This window comes from Echeneis naucrates, chromosome 21 (genome assembly GCF_900963305.1).
Source record: "Echeneis naucrates chromosome 21, fEcheNa1.1, whole genome shotgun sequence".
NCBI classification, from domain to species: domain Eukaryota; kingdom Metazoa; phylum Chordata; class Actinopteri; order Carangiformes; family Echeneidae; genus Echeneis; species Echeneis naucrates.
In genome coordinates this window covers 12,410,193-12,429,238 of record NC_042531.1, presented here as the reverse complement: position 1 = coordinate 12,429,238, position 19,046 = coordinate 12,410,193, and positions in this window count along the sequence as shown.

Below are 19,046 nucleotides of genomic sequence, written 5' to 3'. Positions count from 1 at the left end.
AGATGGAAATAAAAACCGCGCTGCGTTTTGGGAAAAGAACACCAACAACAAAATAAATAAATAAATAAATAAATAAATAAACAGCAAGTGTGAGAGAAAATTGTGGCTTGCTCGGATCTGAATGTAAATCGGCACTGAAGCTGACTACGGCAAAACACACACACACATAGACTAAAATGCAAAACCTCAACCTGCATCCCCGCTGCAGTAAAAAAAAAAAAAAAAACCTGAAAAGACAAAGTCGGATGTGCTGTACCTAGTGTGGATAAGAGGTGTGAAATCTCGCGGACCATGTTCCCGTTCCCGTCCACCGCAATATTCGCCTCGTGTTTTCACCGCTGCAGCTTATCTGACGTGCCCGGGATGGGATATTTGGAGATATTCCTCTGCCGCTGCTGCTGCTGCTGCTGCTGCTGGATGCGCGTCTCCTGGGTGGGAAAGCCCCCCAAAAAAGAAAAAAAGAAACAAACAAACAAAAAAAAAACACTGAGGGAAACGCACACGACCCTCAAGCCTTCAGACCGAGACAGGTGGAAATGAGGAAAGAAACCAACAACAACAAAAAACGACGATTAGGGTAAAGTGGAAATTTGAACTGCTCCTCCAAGGAATCCAAGGCCCAGGACGTCCAAATGATCAATGTCCCTCTCTTCCTTTCTTTCTCCTCCCTCCCCCATCTCTCATCTCTCGCTGCCCCTTTCTCGCTCTCTCTCTCTCTCTCTCCCTAGATGCGATTGGACAGTGTGGCAGGCAGCAGCTACTGATCCAATGATACGCACCTAGCTCCGTGAGGAAGCGCAGCCTGGAGAGAAGAGGGGGACTGGAGGAGAGGGGAGGAGAGGACTGACTGATGTTGGGAAACACACACAAACACACAAAACGCATATGCACATAACAGGTTTAAACACACCTGTGGAGAGACCCCATCTCTCTCTCTCACACACACACACACACACACAAGCAGACAAACAAAAACAAACAAACAAACAAAAACAACAAACAAACACAGACATAAAACATCACATGCTTGCAGTAATCTGTAAACATACCCCCACACACACCTTGACACGTTACTAAATGGTTCTGGAGAACACAGGAGAACACAGTGACCTCTTCAGGACCAGAACAGGAGATTCTGTCCCCATTCTACTCAGCCTTGCCTGCAAGCAGCTTTCTCCCTTAGGCATTGTGTGTGTGTGTGAGTGTGTGCATGAGCGTGTGAGAGAGTGTATGGTAATGCAGTGGGTCTGCAGTCGCCACTAACTGTGTTTGGGAACACTCCTCACGTCAGCACAGCCTGCCGCAGCAGCAGTCAGGACTTTCTATTCCTCTCCTCAACAATTGTCCATCCACTTGTCTGTCTTTTGGTCTGCCCATCTGTCTCCCTGTCTGCTATGTGCTTGCTTTGTTTTCCTCTGCTCATGTCTCCTGAGTCCCTCCCCTCTTTTAAAACAGGTTGTCAATGTGTCTTTTTTTTTTTTTTTTATGAGGCAAAGAAAACAAGCCAGTGTGAGTCAATTTGTGATACAGGCTTTAGTGGTAGAGATGAGTTTTGAGAGGTTATTTAGACAGATAGTACTGACTTAAGATCTGCGCTTTATCAAGCAGTAGCATCTCTAACAGCAAAAGCTTTATCTCTCTTTCTTTTTAACCAAGACAACCAAAAAAAAAGCTCTGTATAAGTATCTGCAACTCTGCTTAGGCTCCTAGCAGATTAAAAGGTTACAGATATAGCTCGAGGTTTGGGCGACACAGCCCAAAGACATTATCAATGAAATCCAAGGAGTAACTGTACAAGTGCCAAGCCATGAATGTGAAGGGCATAAAAGTTAGCTGCAGCATTTTTCACAATTGGGAGATAAGTCACACCTTCCAAACTGAAAGGTAAATAAGGTGTGATGGGATTTTAAACATACAGCTCCTAGAGGCACGTGTGATTCTGTGTAACGGATATCACTGGAAACATTGCCCAACTGAAGTAAAGTAAGTGATTTGGGAGAGTTGTTCAAAGGTCAAACTCGGATAAAGACGATATCCAAAGACTGTCATCTGGATAAAGGATAAAAATAAACATCTGAGTTTGATTTGAAATAAACTTGAGTGCTGTCAGTGAATAGAGCGTTTAGTCCAGCTACTTGGACATCAGGACTCTAGGGGACGCAGTGTCCACTGTGTTGCCAGCACACCCTAACTCCCAAACAAAACAAAAATAATGAGCAGAAGACAGTTGACATCAGTATCATTATTATTCAGTTATGCACAATGCATCATTTGCAGACATAGCAACAAATCAGGAACATTTGCAAAAGCATATTAAAAGAAAAATAACGGGCCCATATTCCACCGATGCTGCTGGTTTCACACCTTGCTCTGACGTGCTGTGACCATGTCAAAACTGCATGTTCCTACAATATGTTCCAAAGTGCCCCAGAACAGCAGCCCCGCTTTGTAACCATGGACATTATGGCAGGAGCAGATAAGGGAATCATGGGACAACACTACTAAATACTGCATCTGACCCCAACCAAACCTTAACCACAGTTTTAATTAAATATCATTTTAATTTCTGGTTTGGGTATTAATACAGTTATAGTACGACTGTACAAGCAATCATCAAATAAAATATACAATTTTTAAGCTCATATTTTCTCTTTAATTAAACCAGACACATAAAACTAAACAGTGAAGCTTTGTGTGGAATTAAGGCGTTTTGGGGTGCAAAGATCATAACATGGATGGAATAATACAGGCTGTTTTTTGTATTTAGTTGCCACTTTACCAATATTATAAAAGCTCAAGTATCAAATGGCCAATGGTTCATCAATAGTGATTTTGTTTGTTTGTTTTTTATTTTATGTTATTCCTAATACACAGTGGAAGGCAAAAATGCATTATGAGAGAACAAAACACATGTAGCAGTGTGGGAGGAAATAGCTGCACCTGAGAGTGGTAATAATTATGCAGTGCCCCAAAAAAGCTTAAAAATAATGTCTGTTTTCCTCTCAGACTGTGCAGACACCAAACCCAGAATTTCCAGGGTGAAACTACATGTTGACTCAAAATAGTCTGATCTTCTCAGTGATTCAGAAGCTAATGTCTATGGTTGAACTTTGTATTTTTGTCTTTTCTAGTAGATAAAAATATAACAACTAAGTGAAGCCTATGCAGATGCATAATAGTTTACAGTACAGGAACACCGCACTGCTGTAAATGAGCATCACTTTTATTTTGTCTTTTGTAGGATCGTTTCGTATTTGAGTCATTATTTCAATATAACCAGGAACAGGTAAAGAGGATAATCATCGGCATAGCAGTAAAGCCCAGAATCATCTGGTACATGAGGTCAAGCAAGTACTAAACACTGAGAGAAAAATCCCAAAGTGCATGCCATTTATCTCAAGTAGTTGAATAAATACAGGCACTAACATTAGCATTTTGATTTAACCAGCAAGACGAATCATTGCAGAGATATCAGTGCACAGTGCCATCACAGTCAGTGGCATGCGCAGGCCATTTCTGCTGTATTTGTGCTCTAATAGGAGACTGTCATGCTTCATTTTTGCCTCAATGTAACATCTTCATGCTCCCAGAGGAAGAGTGTCAAGCTTGAAATGAGTTGATCCGCAGAGAGACTGAGCATTTTTGTGTGTGCTTTTTGCTTTTTCCTGCCAACATTTGTGTTGTAAGTAAGATAAAATCTCTCTCTAACTGCTCACAGGCGAACATGTGAGTCCCCACCTACACCTCCCACCATCCCACCATCAGTTTTTTCTTTATCTGTGCCACTACATAACCAGTTTCACCTTCTGTCACAAGGGCGCCCAGGTTTTATTTTTTTTTTGTCTTTCAACATCACACAATGCACGTATGTGTCCATCATTTATCCATCTTATTAAATTAATGTCGGTTCTTCTCTCCATCGCTTAGTGCAGATTAGTCTACCATTCATTCATTTCCCATCCCTCCAGCTTTTCTGTCTCTCCTCCAACAAATTTGCTCTGCCCGTCTATTAAATTATCTCTCTGTCTCTCAACAGCTAAAACTCTCTCTCAGTTCATCCATCCCTCCCACAGCTCCTGTTCTCTCTTAAAATATTCATTGGAGTCTTAAACACTCTTTCCGTCTTTTTGACACTCACCACCTATCCTTAACTATTTCATTTCTCTGTGCAAGTCTAAATAACCACAGATATAGCCTACATGTTGACATATGGACGAGGACAGTATATTTATTATTTAGATAGTTCCTTTTAGTTTGATGCTTTATTGTTACATATGATATTATGTAAGACAGTATACCTAACAGCCCTGACTAAAGTAATCGTGTTCTGTGGATTATACACATATATGGTTATTTTCGAAGACACTTAAAGTGATACCATGGCTGATGTTTGATTCAATTTATTTAAACTTTGTGAAGAAACATCATGAATAGAAGTAAGTGTTTTACGGTGTACGGTTTACGGCGTCAAACCTGTAGAAAGTAGAAAATAGGGTTATGGTGTTATACTCATCTTAAAAATAATGAAGAGAAATGAAAAATCTGGCTGAGTTTTGAGAATTCATAGCTTCCAAAATGCATTTTCTTCTGTCATTTGGTTTATACAACCTGTTGTTCATCTCATAAAATTGTTGCTTCTAAACTGCATTTTAATCCTGTTTTCAGCGTATCCGCCTCATTACTGTCATCAAAGCTCACGGTCAGTGAGACAACCTTTTCTTGTAGCTGTCTACTGTGCATGGTAACGCAAAGAGACACACATACACAATTTACACATAAAGCTGTCATCATTAGAGTCATTTTCTCTTATTCAGAACACATAGTTAAATAAAAACAAGTGCTCTACTACTGGTCTCTGCATTTTCCATCTCTATCCTTTTGACATAAGATCTCATTTATGTCATGAGTGTTCCAATTAAATTTCCGTCAACCTGCATAAAGCTGTCTGAGAGGCTTTCTCCTCCTGTCCGTCTCCCACAGCATGCTTCACTGGTGTAGCAATGCTTTAAGATGTAATTTTATCCACACACCCACCCCCCATCATATTATATGGTTTAGCAGTCATATCAAGTCAGATTTATTTATAAAGCACTTGTCACAAAGTGCTTTGTCACAAAAGAGCTTCAAAAAAAAAAAAAAGAAAAAAAGAAAAAGGACACACAAACAGATATTAAAACAAGTGAACATAAAAGACAAAACCAAGAGGACAAGCAGTTCAAAATTTGTTTGCAAAGTATGATCAGCATGTCTATGAGATCATATAAAAGTAAAATTCAGGAGAGATGTCAGACTGTGGCACAGACTGTAAAGAAGCAGCTCGAGAGAAGCATGCAGGAAACTCTTATTGCTTAATGGCCCTGTAGTTTGGAACAAGGTCTGACACTTTGTCTGAAATCATGAGATGGGTGGACTAACATGGAAACCTGTATACCGGGAGTGGAGAGTACTGCAGGGTAATGGATTATAAAACATCTTATAGGTATTGCAATAGATGGTAAAGAGAACAACGAAGGTGAAAAATATCATTACCTCATGAGGACACATCTGCTGATGTAACATAATAAACAATCATAAACACCAGCTTTGTCCCCAACACTGGAAGTCAACAAATAACTAAAAACAGGCCTTCAAAAAGCACAAAAACACTGTCTATTTACATCTTGTGAACTCTGACTAATAATGTTATTATAGCATTAAATCAACAGTAATTGTTATTGAAAATCAGTAATTAACAGAAACAAATATTATCTTGCATTATGGGCTCTTGGGAATTAATTGAGATTGGGTGAAGATTGTGCCTTATCAGCAGTAATTTGACAGCCATGTTGGATTGTCACTAAGAAATACAGGTTTATGCTGATATACGTATAAAATGCGCTGCCTAATTTAATTTAATTTACAAAATATTTAAAACACAGTAGGTGTTAAATACACAAGATACAGAAATGTATTCATTATTCATTATTATTCATCATTCATTCATTATTCCATTATTCATTATTTTTGTTCCCAGTTTTTTTTTTTTTTTTTTTTTGCATTTTTATTCCCAAATTTTATTTAATTTGGGTTTTGATTTAGTTCCTTTTTAATATGTGAGGCACACACACACACACACACACATACTCATATTTGTGCGCTGTGTGTGTAGGCCAGGGTCATTCATAAAGTAACTGCTTTCCTGTGCAGTGCAGCCAGAAATGTATTAAGTTGTGCACATAGCAGTGGTTCACACATGGCGTTTTAGGAGCACGTGGTCTAACACGAGGAGGCAGTGATTATTGATATTTCTCACAACATCAGAGGGGGAGGGGAGGACTGCAGATTGGAAGGTAAAAGACAGATGCGAGATGGCGACAAGGAAGAAGGGGGGGGTGAAAATGATGAAAGGAGAGGAGCAAGACACGAATAAGGGTGCTAAACATGATGGTTAAGAAAAAAGAGGAAAGAGGGAGACTGGTGCATGAGAGAGATCGGGGCCGTAGACAAAGAAGAAGAGAATAATCCCTCACTACTTTGATCACAGTTCAAATTATATAAATATTATAGGGTGGGGTTGAGCACTGATTAACTCAGAGCAGCAAGGTGTCCATCCAGAGGCTGTGGGGAAAGTAATATGTTTTGGCCATACCTGGGTCACGTGGGGGGGGGAAAAAAAATCCATATAACTGGTTAGCGTATATAGAAAGCACTACCATGAAGAAATGAATTGTTCATGGCATGAACAGAGACAAGAATGCATTTTCCAAAAACTGTCATAATTTAAACATGATGTCTTGAGGAACTGTTCAATTGGAATTATTGGGAAACTCAGCAACTTACACATGATCAGCGTTTAGGTGAATTTGGTCTCAAGTTGTTTATTGCTAATCAAATGTGAGCAGTGATTCAGAGGTCTGAAACCTGCCATCAACAATCCTGCCCCCAAGATACGTTTTATTGACTGACTGATTAATTGAGTGACTAACTGGTCAGAGTGGTTGAGTGATTTTTTTGTTACTGGTATAAAATTATGAGGCAGGTAGAGATAGGTAAGCTAATAACTTCCACTTGTGAAATTAGGCTGTTTTGCAGCACATTCACATAATGAGGCTTTTACTTGACAAACAGAAACACTGTGCCCTGAGAGAACACCAGTGTAAAACATTATCACTAATTCCTGTCCAACCACCAGCATGAGTTAATGTTTTTTTTTTTCTCATAACTTTGGTAATGATTTTGCTTTTGTCTCAGTGTGCTGCAGGAAGATCTGCCTGTGCAAACCCAGGGCGCCTAAAATTGATGTCCATGTATCGTAGGCCTAAAGCGACCTCCTGCTGTCATCTCGCATCAAATAGGAATATGAGCTCTTAGGGGCTGGAGTTTCTCTATTTCAAATTATGTGTGGATTACTTGAGCGAATGTGGCAAAGTTCCAGTTCACCCAACAAGAATGCTGGATTGGAGCAGTGAGTGCAATGTGAGAGGGTTGTGTTCATGTGTCTCCCTCTCTATCTGTGCCAGGAGATTTATTGGAGAAGTTACCGCTGAGCTGCAAATAGCCAATGTACTGGTCTCTGAATTGATACAGCAGCTGTTCAATCAGGAGGCCTATAGGCACAACCAGGCGACTAAGCATCTGAGAGCGCCACAGAAATTTTTCAAGATCCCTCCATTCTCAGCTGCCCATCTCCGTTTTGTGTTCTGACTATGTATGAGTTTGAATTTCCTGTGAAGGAAAGAGTGCATCAACTCTAATTTGTCACATCAGTATGAATTTATGCAGAAGCTACACACCTCCCGCTGTGTTCACTTAAGAAGCATTTCAACAGAATTAGTGTCATAATTTTGATGAGTGTTGAGAGAAAGACAGTTATGTGTGTCTAAACCAGGTTGATGGGACCTTTTTAAGGCCTTGTGATAATGACCAAGAGGTCACTCAATTAATCATTCATACATAAGGCGTCCTGTTAAAACATAATTAACTTAACCGTGAACATATTATTAGCTAACCATCTGTCATCACGTCAAGCATTTTTCATATTATGAAGCTGAGCATAAGTTTGATCAGTGAGGCTCCATTATGCCTCTTTCTGCTGCTTTCTTAAAATCAGATTACTTCAGGTGATTTTGGTAGTCACATAAAAATTTTCCACAATCTCAAACAGCCAGTCATCACATCCAGAATTCCAGCAGCACCCAATGCTTCTTTTTTTACTCACTAAATACTTACTTTTCCCCTCTTGTCATGCAAATGCTCAATTCTGGTTAAATGGTGACACTGAACATCTGGTGTGTGGTATGGGTCTTGCTGAAGAAGAGAAGCCAAGTGATCACTGCTGTTGGCAGATGACTATGGCTGAATGTATTTTATGTGTTGGTGATTGTGTGTATGTGTATACCAGCCTGCTCTGATCATGAGAGCAGAGAAGTGGAAAAAGCTGGCAGCCTTTTTTAACCAATAGCTGATCATGTCAATCGTGGCCTGTAGCTCTGTCTCTCATGTTTTTAACACATACACATTATCTGGCAGCAACACACAAGCTCATTCATACAGACACACAAATACAAATGAGCGTAAGTACACAGAAACCTGATTTAAAATATGCAATATGGCTGTGCATGTAATGTGCTAAATGGCTCTTTGCATTTTGCATGTTCTGTTCTTCTGCAGGCATGAGAGAGAAAACGGGATAAGTTGGAGGACACTTGCATATAGTAAAGATTTTCTAAGTAGTATGCACCAATTTTACATTACAAAATCTTTTATATTGTGATATAGTATACTAAAACATTGATGACATTTTTTTGTAACATGGTGAATTTTAAAACGTCCATTGCAATTTACTTAAAAACATTGATCTGATGTTTTATTCAGATATGTATGTATCATGGAGATCACAATGGATTTTCACCAACATAGCTATCTGATTGGGCTTAATACTTAAAACAGGCCAAGGTGAACTATTACCTGTGAGGCAGCAGTGCTTGATACCCATTTTCCAGAAATATTCCCCTAAACAGACCAAGAAACTCATCTAGAAAGATATCACCCTCCTTCTCCCACACATGGGTTGTTATAATTTAAATTGCTGGTAATAAGAAAAATAAGAGGAACCAGAGGGTATTAATATACTTTAAAGAGCTTTTTATTCTATAAGCTATCGATCTGTTAGGGGTGGGGAGCCAAGCAAACTGCGGCGACCAAGTCAGAAACAAAGGAGAGAAGGTGAGTACTTCATAAAAATCTGAGCAGGAAGTCATATATTGGGAACTTAATGTATTGAATTTTAGGATTATTAATATCATTAATATTTTTAGATCTTTGGTGTTCTCTGGTGTTTAGCACCAGCTCTTTGTGTGAACATATCCTGAATGGTTTATGATATTTATGGTATACGACAAAAACCACCATCCAAAATGGTTTTCATGGTTTGATTGAGCTCTCAATAATGACCAAGTAGTAGTCTAAAGGGGTGGCACACTAGAAAACACTCACTGATTGGTCTGACCGAAGTGAAGATGAGACAGTATAGTACAGATACGAATCAGGGATGCGTTTAGACTAAAAATTGCAGGAAACTGGGAGATGGTTATATACAGGTAGGAGTGCACAAAGCACAAAATGCACACTTAAGCCACTATAGCAACTGCCTGATGACGCAGCAGCGACAAGTAGCATCACCAAGGACATGTCACATGCTTGTGTTAACCTAAAAACCCCTGAAGAGTAATTGTCATAAGCAGCATAGTGGAGGTCACTGCTTGACAAAAGAGAGTAAGTGTTTAAGTGTTTAAAATGTTGGTCATTTTGGGATTATTTATTTTTGTCTCATGTAAAAAAAAAAAAAAAAAAAAAAAAAAAACAAACATCATTTTGAAGCTTGTCTGTCTGTGAGAAAGAGAGAGGGATGAGCGGTATTTAAATGCAAACTCAAGTGCGCCTAAACATCGAGGCATGATAGTGTGCTCATGATGACGGGAAGCAGAAGAGGATTTTAAAAAGAAATATTCGCAATGAAATGAAAGACATGTTCCTGTTGGTGCTGTAAGTGCTGCACTCCAATGAAGCCTAAAAGATCCATTGCAGATTGTCAGCTAACAAAAAGTCACAACACTTATTGGCAAACAGTACATCACGTAAATCTATCTTTCCACAGACACAGGACACACGAGTTATAAAGTTAAAAGCCTGGGATTAAGTGTTATCTGCTGTACAAAGCCAAACAAATCCATTACCAATTTTAGGACAGTCAAACTTTTTTTAACCTTATATATTTTTTTGCATCTGCTTCTGTCTGCTGTCTTTGGAAAACGTTCTTGTGGTTGTTAGGCAAATAACTGTACATTCAATGTCAAGACTTTGGTTGCAAAGAACTGACATATTTATATCAGTATCCACAGTAGCCCAGACCAGTCAAATGCAATGGTCTCAACATGTGTACAAAAGTAACCATACAAACACAAAAGTTAAAACAAATTATGCCATGACAGAAGTTAGCAGCATGCTGTCAGTAAGAACCATGTCCCAATTCAGGAGCGACATTCTTCAGACAGTGCATTAGAAGAGCAAATATGTCACAGTCGGTGCAACAAGGCTGTTCCGTTTTGAAAAGCTCCTTCAAATGTAGCCACCAAAGGTGCCCTTCTATTACAGAGCCCAAAGGCTTCAGCAAGTGGATCCTGTGTGGCTCGACATATCCCAAGATTCTTTGCATACTAGTGACAAAAAAATTCTGGCAGCAAAATTTGAAAGATTTTAAAGAATTATAATCTTAAATATAAATACTGGGTTTGAACTAACACGTTTTAAGATGGAAAAAGCAGGTGACGCTAATAGAAAATTCTCCATAGATCAGTAAATCTTTCCTTGCCACTGCTTGCCTTTGGTGGGGATTGTTGGGTCTGATTGAGTTCTAGACTTGCTCTATTTGGGAAGTGTCTTCCGATAACTTGTGTTGTGAACTTGCACTTTTTGAAAATGAAGTGACGTGACAACACCATATTGCTGCTTCATCCAGCCCCTGAAGACAGCTGTTCATTGAATTATGTCAGCCCGTCTAGGCCACAGTAACTCTCCCAGTTCTTATATTGAGGTATGCTTGGCTACAGAAAAGGTCGTGGCGAGTTCTACAACATTTAAATGTGATAAAATATCACCAGACTCTTAATGAATTTGCAACAGAAATGGGACTCCCAATGAAAATTAAAATACATTCATCAGGTTCTGCTGCAGTTCTTGCTTGATCTTCATGAATAGACAAATAAGATTGCATCTTTTCTTGCAGATTACTGTGAAGTAAATGAAATGCTGGGTTGACATATCCAAAAAGGAAAGAAAATACAGGTCAGTGTTGTCCTAAAAGCAGTCAAAAGCGGTAAACAGTGGGAGACAACAGGAGACTAAGCTAACAGACAGCCCCTATTCTCAAAGTCAAACATGTCCAGGAGAAAAATAGAAGAATAACCCAAACAATGACGCATCAGACTTTCAGTCCTCTCTGTAATACAGCACAATTTTGGAAACAGTAACATGTTGTGTAAAGATTTCACTGAAATGTGAAAATAAATGTAGGAGCTGTTCTCTCTATAGACATCATAGAGTGTATTAGCCATGTGATATAGTAAATGCATACAAAACACACTTCTGGTCATACTAAGAGTAAAAAAACAACAAAAAAAAAAAAAACAATCTGCATTTAATTCTTTATTTGTCTGAATTTAAGTGGTACTCCACTGTTTTAGCAGCACTGAGCGTGTGACTTTCTAAAAAGAGATTTATTTTCCACCTATCAAATCAGCTAAAACGAGAGGCACAACATAATAAATTGGCAGCAGCTACATTTATTTAGACTGTAGTGACAGGCAGAGCCATCTGTGCCATGAACTCTACAACTGCCTTGGCCACTCAATGAAGTTGCAAAGCCAATCTATTTTGCATGGAAACTATAATTAATGTATGTTGCAGCAGGCAAAAACAAACATTTCTTAGTTGTCTTGCTATGTCAGAGAACAGTGAACTAACTTTTAAAGGGCTGCCATGTATATAACTGTGTATAAGTGCAATCAGAAGAAAAAGCCTTGGGACAGCAGCAGAGTGGAAATGTTTGTTGCTGCTGGTGAAAGCAAGTCAGTGTTTACCACCTTGTATGAATAAAATGTGTACAAACGCAGTCCACCGAGAAAAGCATATTGAAAAAGCAGCATATTTTCTACAAGTATTAAGTACTTGAGTCTTCTCCGTCAACTGCATTGCTTTGATATATTCTACAAGAATTACAAGAAATCAGTGCTGTATGCGAAACTGAAACACAGCTTTTCAGGCTGCCTGCACCAAATAGAAGGCAGTTCACGGTGGTTGCCTGTATAAGTAAGATGGGACGCTCAACAATAAATTTAACAACTTGTGTTCAGATACTCATACCACTAACCCGAATGACCGTTTATCAGCTGCTGTCATTGTGAAAGAGCCAATGTGGCAGTAACTATAAATAAATAGACCCTAACCCTTCACACTATGGCCATAGTGATAGAATGAAAAATTATAAAATATGGTATAATGAGAAATTATATGATGTGACACAATAAAATTTTTATGTGAAACTATACAAAATGATACCATATGTTGCACTACAATATGAAGTAATGGAATCTATGTAATTAAATAAATGAGACAGTATGCCAAAATAATTATATATATATTTAATGGACTAGGGTAGGATATGATACAACACATGACACCGCAATATGATATGATATTGAAAAGTAAGATATTTGGATAAACCAGGGCAGATAATGGCATCATATGATGTGGAACAAGTGAACAGGATTTATAGAATTTAATTTGTACAGTATACTATGAAGCTCAAATAATAGGACCATGCTATTAGTTGGCATGTGAAATGAGTCACTGTGAACTCATTAGATGGATTCAAGTCCATCTTATTACCTTTGTGGTGTCATCCCCTCTGTCACTCTCTCCTTCCTTATTTCTCCCTGATGTATAATTATCCACCTGTGCAGAGGTACAACGGGGAAAAAAAAGTCAGCTCTGCCACTGCCCACCTTTCTTCTGACTTTTCAGGATTTTATTAATGTCATTGAAAGAAAATTTTAGAAATGAGGGTTAGGTTTAGGGTTATTATTTATTTTATTTTTTTCAATGAAAAATTGCTGTGCTTTTATTGAACCAAATATTTACAATAAAACAAGAAGAAGAAGAAGAAGCTGCAATTCATAATCAATGTGAAGGAAGACTGAAAAGATTGTAAGATTGTAAGTAAAGATTTCTTCCACAAATAGAACTTCTGATCTCTAAATAAGCCAAGGACACCACTCAACTAATTAATGTGAGTTCTTTAGAGCCCTGTGGCAAAAATTAATATTTGATCAGACAGTTGGCAGCTTTAATATTTAATTTTTGCAGGTGGGTAAGGTACGAAACTTTTATATGTCTTATTATAACAGGAGAAGTGTCATTTTCACACAGTCTTCTATTTCTCTTGCAGCCTGTAGGCTTACCATGCAAACTTTTTTCTAAATACAGTATCATATGAACAATGTCTCTCTTCTCCCTTAGAGGTAATCTATCGATGCTTTAATTAACACACGTGTCAGCATCTGATGTGAATTGATTACCTGCCTGTTCAATATGGCTGTGTAACACTGAATATTTTAGTAATGGGATAGAAGCACATGAATGGAACTGTCAGAGCAGCAACAGGAAGTGACAGCTATTCATATGTTGTGAATTTGAATTTGCGTAGGTCGCTGCTGCTGAACCGCATGCGTTCACACATACAAACACCAACATTACTCGGCCTTAATGATTTAATCATACATGTAGGCAAAAGGAATAAATTTGATTTTCCTTCTGGGAAAGTGACAAGCACACACACAAACACAATCTTTCTACCAGGTTGTTTGATGGCCTTACATTGTCTGACACCATGACACACCTCATGTTCTCAGTGTGAAATGTAACATTGCTGAGGTGTTGGAACATTCATGACACACAGCTCAACAACTGGTTTATAACTTAAAAGTCACAACATATATACATTATCCAATAATATAACATGGTAAAATATGTTATACATCGGCAAAAATTTATGATACTAGTTTTAATCTACCTAATGCTGAAAATCAACATAATTTATGTTTCTGGTTCTAGATTTTAAGGAAATCACGTGAGAAAAACAAAATTTAGTTGCCAACAATCAGGTGAATTTGAATGTGTTAACACTGAGGCTTTAATACTGAGTCTCACCTCTGATGTTAAACACATACAAGGCTAATCACTTCAGACACTAGAGGAACTCTCCTACCCTGCAGCTGACACACACACACACACACACCCATAAACAAAGACATAATAACGTTCATCTACCTTGATCTTTGCGGCTGTCGACATAGGTTCTCAATCTTTGGCAGACAGCACACATGCACCTGTGGACAGAAAACTACCTCAGCTCTCATTCTCAAGCAATGGACTGGAACTAACATACACATTCCTGCGGCTGTCACATCACACAGAAGTACACACAGAGGGAGGGAGATGCAGAGGACATGCACTCATTTATGCGCACAACCTTGTTGCTCTGATCCAGCTTCACACACACACTTTATGATCTCTGACCCACACATGCACATTCACACGCACAAAGTGAACTGCACTACCTTGACTGTGTGATTATTTATGGCAACATTCACCACAGTCAAAAAGCATCCATCTCTGTGGCTGACTTCATAGGTCAACTCTGTGACAGTGGCTGGCATCTCCTCTGCCCTGGCAGATAGTTTGATGACCTAAGTCCACTATGAAAATGACTAAACCCCCTCCCCACCTTTTTAAATATGTCATCTGTAAATCAGATAGTGTTTTCTCTCTGTGTGGGTGTATTTGCAGGTTTTCCAACTTTAAAATTACTAAACTAACTTGCATCTTTAGGTCCGAGGTTTATGGCTGTGTTGTTTTTTTTTTTCTTTTTCTTAAAGGTCTCATTTGAAATAAGGTTGTGTCTGCCTTGTGTGTCCATATTCATACAAATTCATACACAGGCTGGTGATATGGAAATCAGATTTAAATGAATGTGTTTATCGTACTATTGCAATTGTTGTGCAGCATGTGAGCTTACAAATATTCCTTGTTGTATGAATATTAAACATAAATTGGGAGATGTCTTTGAAGAATTTCCTTCAAATATATTAGCATTCTCAGCACAGGCGCAAACTTATACATATTTAAATCTTTGATTCGACTGAGATATTGCATGATCAAATGGAAAATGAAAAAGACATATTTGAAGATTGTATTTTTACTTTTGAGTTTGCATTAATATTTGAATTGTCTTAACTTCACTCATCCATAAATTAAAATCTATAGTTGCATCCTCCGTGTGCCTTCATGAAATATACAAGCGTCTATGCAACGTGTGTTTTCATTAATAGAGATGTAGGGATTCACATTATCTGCTCGTATTGATACTGAATTTCCCACTCTTGCTCAGTCTTGGTTTCTGTCTTATCGAGGACTGTGACACACACACTTAAGTATGCACACACAGTTTTGACAATACAATGAATCGACAAGTATGGTCAAGTCACAAGCTTTGTCTTACTCCTCTGACCAGTACAGGAACTATTACAAACAGATCTCACTTCCTCGGTAAAATTACACATCTTTTCTCTCTTTTGTTCTCAGCTTTTCCCCTTTTCTTCACAGTCTCCTCAGCTTTTATCTTATCAAGCCTCTTTTCTCCTTGCTGTCTCTCTTGTCTTCATTAGTTTGTCTGAGATTGTAGAGAAACAAGTTCCACTCAGTTCCAGAACTCCACCACGGGCTGAATTCATCGCCTTATACAAAGTGTGTATGTGTGCGCGTATGGGTGGGTGGGTGAGTGAGTGCAGTGTGTGCGTGTGCATGTGTGCATGTGCGTGCATGAGTGAGTGGGTGGGCGGGCGGGTGGGTGAGTGAGTGAGTGGAGTGTGAAGCAACGATGTGCTTTGAAAATGGAAAGCAGGACGGAGTGAGAGGAAATTTGTGTACGTGACCTCCTTTCCTAGATGCCTGACGGAATGAGTAGAGTGCTTGGATTGGGTGGTCATTGCAAAGCACTCAGCCATCCATCGACCGACAGCCATTGATCTGCAAAATCCAATGACTCACTAGCTGCTCAGTATGCAACCCACATGCTGTTCATATACATGCAAATACAACTGCTCTGTGTAAACAAGAAACCATGCAGATGCTGGCAGGAAGACCTATAAATGTAATTACTGATTAATGCAATTATAGTACACATATTAAATAAGTGTAATTGGCCAAGACTATTGAAATTAGTTACTTTCTTCAAAATTGCACATTACCAACAACAACCCCCACATAGTAATTATGAAAACAAGACTAGAAACTAATGGTGGAATTAAAGTGATCACTCTGCATTTCAAATTAAAACATTAGGTGCATTTTTTTTCTTGATTAACTGTATTAAATTTATCAGGGGTTAGAAAGGTGCCCAAAAAAGGGATTACGCTAAAGAGGAGAGGAAGGTGTTTTGATCTTTAATCAGCTTGAAATTTTATTTAACTTCTCCCCTATTAATTATATGAAAATAAATGAAAAAGATAGTTTATGTGCGCTACATTGGCAATAAAGGTTATCTTGGCATGTACAGGGTTTTATTATTCAACAACCTGTTTTAGCATCTCTTTGCTCAAAATTAGAATGGCTCTAATTTCACCATTTCATTTTGTTTGCCATTAATATACATTTCTTTGAGATCTTTAGAACTAAAGTGTTGCAAAAATATGTATGTATAAAATATGGGGCAGAGAGGTGGCATTATGACACAACCATAGATGGGAATAAGGGCAAATCAGAGGCAGTAGTTTGCGTGTCCACACATGTATTTACAAACGACTAGGACACACCTCTCACTCTGTCACACAATATGTCATTATAATGGCATAGAATAAGAAACAATGTTCTCTGTTAACAAATGTTTTTAATTAGGTGTCCTTTTTTAAATTAAAATATATAGAGCATTCTGTTTTTATAATAAATAGCTAAACTGTTTAAAGCTACATTTAAGGTTAAAAAATAACTAAAATAAAAATGTTGTAAATATTAGGGATGGTCGACTATCTGTTCGTCTACATTATCTGTATCCGTATACATACTCGTAAGGGGCGGGACTTAGACCCAAAGAGGGCGTGGTTTATACGAAACTTGCATTTTAAGCCTGATTTGATATGCAGTGGTCAGAAGTTGTTATATTTATTGTATGCCTCAATATATTTTTATTTACATCTTAATTTGTATTAAAACTGTGAGGATGATGCATGCAGCACCGCTTCTGTTACAAATCAGCTTTTCACCCCAGATTTGAAACGTTTGGGTTATAAAAAGCCATTTTAAAATTATGGTGTAGTAGTGTGGATGTAGCCTAACCTTTTATCACAATTGGGTTAAATAATGATCTTACCGGGTTGATATCGACACGTCACCTTCATTCAGTGGGAGCATTTCTCCATGAAAATGAAGGCAAAAGGCAATGAGAAAGACCCACATATGAGTTCTTCACTGTGTCGTGTTTTCTCCGGCACAGCTAGCGTGTAAAGGTGCTCCTTTGACATGTTGAAATAATGTTTAAAGCTAACTGCTGGGCAGCGTTTTTTAAATTGTGCCGCCGTTTCCCCTCTGGTGGGCGTGGCGCTCAGGACGCCCTGAGGAGGATTTCCTCCAGCCCAGCACGGATCCGTCTATCTTCTACCGCTTTGTCCGTTTCCGGGTCGCGGGGCTGCGGGAGCCAATCCCAGCTCACATTGGGCGAGGGGCGGGGTTCACTCTGGACAGGTAGCCCGTCCATCGCAAGGCCAACACACAGAGACAGACAGAGACTAACAACCACACGCTTACGGACAATATAGTCACCAGTTAACCTAGACATGTATGTCGGAAACCCACGCAGACAGGGGAGAACATGCTAACTCCGCACAGGAACCGAACCCGCGACCCGCGCTGTTGCCCCCCAACGGATATTGACTCGTACCGTGGCGCTTCCTGAAAGTTTACATTGGGTGAAACTCATGGGGTGGCACAGCAAAACCAGAAGCCATACTGAATTTCAGGATAAATATAACATATGCGTTAACGCCAGAATTGGATCATGTCAAAAGCAAGTTAAATAGCATATATCGCCAGCTAATGTTTGCTAAGTAACAGAATTTATCACGTTAAAAAGCAATTAGCATGTGGCGCCAGCTAACGTCAGCTAAGTAACTGGATTTATCATGTCAAAGAGCCCGTTAAATAGCAAATAGCTCCAGCTGACGTTAGCAGGGTAAATCAGTTCGGCGCTTAAAAACACGTCACACCAGCCGCTAAAGTTGACTGAATCTATTTATTTGTCCACCATTTATCATGGTGGCAGTGGCCCCGGACCTGGCTACCGCCTGGTGACAGCCCTGCTCCTATTACTAGTATGATCGTCAAAATTGCAATGATCCATACTGGACACTCGTTTCAGCCGAGTATCTGGCTCAACCCTAGTAGATATTAGTATTTTCTGTTATTACTTCCCATGGTAACTAGTTACGTTTATAATGCTTTGACTCATTTACTCAGTTATTTTTTGAGAAGCACCCAGCACAGCATATAACAGAACTAGAACTAAACTCACCATGCAGACAAGGTACAGTGAAAGATGTGAATGAAGATATGTGTTCAAATGTGCTGCGAGTCCAGAAGATTCACTTTTTGTCACTGCTCTTGTTCCGCGCTTCAACAACACGTTTTAGGTGAAAGCTGAGACGTTTTCCAACCTTGACTTAAAGACAAAAACCAGAGTGAAATCAAACTGTCAATAATTGACAATCACCATCACAGCAGGCAGACAAAGTGAGAAGTTACCACCCTCATGAAAGATTAGCATAATGAAAGGAAAACAGTGGAAGGCTTTTCTTTCCTTTTCTTTGGGGCTTGTTTCATTTGAAGTTCAAAACTATCCACAGCACTGTTCAGTCCAAAGCCTTTAAGCCCTTAACTCTGTTAAGGCTTGTATTTGTTTT